Here is a 5442-nt window from a genome sequence, read left to right on the forward strand (position 1 = left end):
CTTCTGGACAGCAAAAGAAACTATTACCAGAGTGAAGAGGCAACCTACAGAATAGTAGAAAATGTTTGCAATCTATTCAAATGACAAAGGGCTAATATCCAGGATCTACAAAGAACATAAACACAATTACAAGAAAAAAAAAATCAAAAAGTAGGCAAAGGATATGAACAGACACTTCTCAAAATAAGACATTGATGCAGCCATCAAACCTATGAAAAAATGCTCATCATCACTGGTCATTAGAGAAATGCAAATCAAAACTACAATGAGATACCATCTCATACCAGTCAGAATGGCAATCATCAAAAAGACAGGAAACCACAGATGCTGGAGAGGATGTGGAGAAGCAGGAATGCTTTTCCACTGTTGGTGGGAGTGTAAATTAGTTCAACCATTGTGGAAGACAGTGTGGCGATTCCTCAGGCATCTAGAACTAGAAATACCATTTGACCCAGCAATCCCACTACTGGGTGTATACCCAAAGGATTATAAATCTTTCTACTATAAAGACACATGCACATATATGCTTATTGCAGCACTATTCACAATAGCAAAGACTTGGAACCAACCCAAATGTCCAATGATAGACTGGATAAAGAAAATGTGGCACATATACACCATGGAATACTATGCAGCTATAAAAAAGGATAAGTTCATGTCCTTTGCAGGGACATGGATGAAGCTGGAAACCATCATTCTCAGCAAACTATCACAAGAGTATAAAACCAGACACTGCATGTTTTCACTCATAAGTGTGAGTTGAACAATGAAAGCACATGGACATAGGGAGGGGAATGTCATACACCAGCACCAGTTGGGGGTCATGGGCTAGGGGAGGGATAGCAATAGGAGAAATACCTAATGCACGTGAAAGGATGATGGGTGCTGCTAACCACCATGTCACGTGAATACCTATGTAACATAACTGCACGTTCTGTATATGTACCCCAGAACTTAAAGTAAAATTTAAAAAATAAAATTTAAAAAAAAAACAGAAATAGAAAAAAAAAAAACTAAAACTTTCAAATGAATTCCACAAGGTCTCAGTATTCAAAATGAACATAAAAATCACTTACACTTCTATGTATTAGCAATGAACACATGAAAACTGAAATTAAAAGCACAATACAACTTATAGACTCTCAAAGAAAGTACATTACTTAGAATCAAGATTTGTTTGCGGAAAACTCCAAAATGTTGATTAAATTGAAGAAGATTTATACAGATGCAGAGACATCTGTTTTCATGGATCAGGAACCTCAAATATTATAAATTCATACATAGTTTTAATTTGTCTTTAAAATCCCAGAAAGATTGTCTTAATTTATTTTTAAGTTTTATGTGTACATAGTAGGTACGTATAAATTTTTGTGGTATATGAGATATTTTGATACATGCATACAATGCATAATAATCACTTAATGGTAAATAGGGTATCTATCCCCTTGAGTACTTACTGTATGTGTTACAAAAAAATCCAATTATACACTTTTTGTTACAGTAAATTATTTTGACTATAGCCACCTTTTTATACTATCAAATATTAGATATTATTCATTTTTTGTACTCATTAACCATTCTCAGCTCCCACACAGTCCCCTTAGTACCCTTGCAAGCCACTTGTAACCATCCTTCTACTCTCTATATCCATGTGTTCAATTGTTCTTATTTTTAAATTCCACCAATAAATGATAACAAGTGAGGTTTGTCTTTACATGACTGGCTTATTTCACTTAAAACAATGACATCCAGTTCCGTTCATGTTGCATCCTGCTAGGATGAGCATTTCTCCTCTGGCTAGGTCTGGTCTAAATGCATCCTCCAATGTGCTGACTCTAACTAAGGCCAGCAGAGCTTTGCTCTCCACTATGATAGGACCCAATACCATTAAAAAGTGAGCAAAGGCCATGAACAAACAGTTCTCAAAAGACATACCTGCGGTCAACAAACAATTTAAACATCACTGATCATTAGGAAAATGCAAATCAAAGCCACAATGAGATACCATCTCCCACCAGTCAGAATGGCTATTACTAAAAAGTCAAAAAGTAACACATACCGGTGAAGTTGTTCAGAAAAAGGAAAGTTTTTACATGGTTGGTTGGAGTGTAAATTAGTTCAACCATTGTTGATGACAGTGTGGCAATTTCTGAAAGACCTAGAGAAAGAAATGTCATTGGACTCAGCAGTCCTATTACTGGCTATGTACACAAAGGAATATAAATCTTTTTATTTTAAAGATGCATGCACGTGTTTGTTCCCTGCAACACTATTTGCAGTAGCAAAGACGTTGAATCAACCTAAAAGCCCATCAATGATAGGCTGCATAAAGAAAATGTGGTACATATACACCATAAAATACTACGCAGCCATCAAAAGGAAAAAGATCATGTCTTTTGCAGTGACATGGATGGAGTTGGAGGCCACTATCCTTGGCAAACTAATGCAGGAACAGAAAACCAAATACCATGTGTTCTCACTTTTAAGTGGGAGCTGAATGATGTGAACACATGGACACATGGGGAGGAAAAAAACACACTAGTTGGAAGGTGAGGAGGGTGGTAGTAGGGAGAGCATCTGGAAGAAGAGTTAAAGGATGCTGGGCTTAATACCTGGGTGATAGGATGATCTGTGCAACAGGCTACATTGGCATATGTTTATCTATATAACAAACCTGCACATCCTGCACATCATTTTAAAGTAAAAGTTGAAAATTATAAAAGAAAAAAGTGAACGAAGAAAACAAATTAGGAAGAAAAAGAAACGGGAGAGTCATGGGACTTGTCCCAGCCGGGTAAAAGTCTTCAGATGATTAAGAAGTAGAATAAAGAAAATGAAAAATGATGGAGTTAAAACAAAGGTCTTAATGCAACACTATCAAAGGTTGGATGGACAAAAGGGAGCCTCTTCTCATCACCCGACATTAAAAGGTCCCCAATCAGTTTGCTGTATTTCTCCCAGTTTGGAGAAATTTTAAAAAGCTGGAAGGGGCGCAGTAGCTGTGCATCCTGGTGCCCTTGACCTCTCCGTGTTTGCAGCCTAGCCCTAGTCAGTCAGTGCTGAGGACTTCAACAATCATGTCAAAGCTCCATAGTGAAACCAGGACTGTGTTCATTCAGACCCAGAAGCTGCATGCAGCCATGGCTGACACATTCCTGGAACACACGTGCCACATGGACATTGACTGGCCACCCATAGCAGCCAGGAATACTGGCATCATCTGTACCATCGGCCCAGCTCTCTGATCTGTGGAGATGCTGAAGGAGATTATTAAGTCTGGTATGAATGTGGCTGGTCTGAACTTCTCTCGTGGAGCTCATGTGTATCAGTGGAGACCATCAAGAACATGTGCACAGCCACAGACAGTTTTGCTTCTGACCCCCATCCTCTACCAGTTGGTTGCTGAGGTTCTGGACACTAAAGGACGTGAGATCTGAACTGGGCTCTTTAAGGGCAGTAGCACTCTAGAGGTGGACCTGAAGAAGTGAGCTACTCTCAAAATCATGTTGGATAATGCCTACATGGAAAAGTGTGATGAGAACACCTTGTGGCTGGACTACAAGAACATCTGCAAGGTGGTAGAACTGGGCAGCAAGATCTATGTGGATGATGGGCTTCCTTCTCTCCAGGTGAAGCAGAAAGGTGCTGACTTCCTCGTGATGGAGGTAGAAAATGGTGGCTCCTCAGGCAGCAAGAAGGGTGTGAACCTTCCCGGGACTGCCGTGGACCTGCTTGCCATGCCAGAGAAGGACATCCAGGACCTGAAGTTTGGGGTTGAGCAGGATGTCAATATGGTGTTTGCCTCGTTCATCTGCAAGGCATCTGATGCCCACGAAGTTAGGAAGGTCCTGGGAGAGAAGAGAAAGAACATCAAAGTAATCAGCAAAATTGAGAATCATGAGGGGGTTTGGAGGTTTGATGAAATCCTGGAGACCAGCGATGGGCTCGTGGTGGCTCATGATGATATAGGCATTAAGATTCCTGCAGAGAAAGTCTTCCTTGCTCAGAAGATAATGATTGGGTGCTGCAACCAAGCTGGGAGGCCTGTCATCTGTGCCACTCTGATGCTGGAGAGCATAATCACGAAGCCCCACCCCACCCGGTGTGAGGGCAGTGATGTTGCCAATGCAGTCCTGGACAGAGCAGACTGCATCATGCTGTCTGGAGAAGCAGTCAAAGGGGATTATCCTCTGGAGGCAGTTCGCATGCAGCACCTGATTGCCGGTGAAGCAGAGGCCGCCATCTAATACTTGCAGTTACATGAGGAGCCCCCCCTCCTGGCGCCCATTACCTGTTACCCCACAGAATCCACTGATGTGGGCGCAGTGGAGGCCTCCTTCGGGTGCTGCAGTGGGGCCATAATCATCCTCACCAAGTCTGGCAGTTCTGTTCACTAGGTGACCAGATACTGCCCATGTACCCCCATCGTTGCTGTGACATGGAATCCCCAGACAGTTTGTCAGGCCCATCTGTACCGTAGCATCTTCCCTGTGCCGTGCAAGGACGCAGTCCAGGAGACCTGGGCTGAGAATGTGGACCACCGGGTGAACTTGGCCATGAATGTTGGCAATGCCGGAGGCTTCTTCAAGAAGGGAGATGTGGTCATTGTGCTGACCAGTTGGTGCCCTGGCTCCAGCTTCACCAACACCATTTGTTTCCGGTGCCCCAGCTCCAGCTTCACCAACACCACGCGTGTTGTTTCCATGTCGTGATGGACCCAGAGACCCTCTTGCAGCCCCTGTCCCTCCTGGTTCCCACTACCCATCTATTAGGCCAGCAACACTTTTAGAGCTCACCCTGGGCTGTAATGTGGTGGGCTGGGTCACCTGGGAAGATTAATGCCTTGCTGAAACATGGCTGTTTTTAGAACCTGCTCTTGAGTGGGACAACCCAGAGCTTGGCTGTCCATCATGTGGCCTTACCCAAGCAAGGGAAGAAGGAGGAATGCAGGACTGGAGGCTCCTGGAATCTATGGCAAAAAGGTGACAGCTTCCTTTCCTTTCTGTACTCTGTTCAGTTCCTTTATTAAATGGATGCACAGAGGACTCCCAACCCTGGCCCAGGGTCAGGAAACAGCCAGCAAGAGTTAGGGGCCTTAGGGCATGGGACTGTGGTTCCAGTTTAAGCAGACTCTGGCCCTGGCCCATACTTGCTTTCCCAAACTCCTGGGGCTCCCCTGTTTGCACCTGTCCCCACCCTCCACTCAGCTGTCCTGCAGCAAACACTCCACCCCTCACCTTCCATTTCCCCCCACTGCTGCAGCCACATCCAGGCCCGTTGTTATACAGCCTACCTGTATGTCAATAAACAGCAGCTGAAGCAGACACACGCAAAAGCTGGAAGGCAGAGATTACAATTAAAAATCGAATCTGAAATTGCCTGGTGCAAGAGTAGGGCAGATTAATCAAGGTAAAGATTGACAAAAGGGTCAGGGTCCTTTGA

General features: G+C 43.6%; 1 pseudogene; it reads left to right on the plus strand.

Annotated features, from left to right (window-relative positions):
* The first annotated feature begins 3077 nt into the window (after window positions 1-3077).
* Window positions 3078-4712, plus strand: LOC712750 (pyruvate kinase, muscle pseudogene; annotated as a pseudogene).
* The last annotated feature ends 730 nt before the right edge of the window (window positions 4713-5442 follow it).

The sequence above is a fragment of the Macaca mulatta genome, chromosome X (assembly GCF_049350105.2).
Source record: "Macaca mulatta isolate MMU2019108-1 chromosome X, T2T-MMU8v2.0, whole genome shotgun sequence".
In the NCBI taxonomy this organism is placed as follows: domain Eukaryota; kingdom Metazoa; phylum Chordata; class Mammalia; order Primates; family Cercopithecidae; genus Macaca; species Macaca mulatta.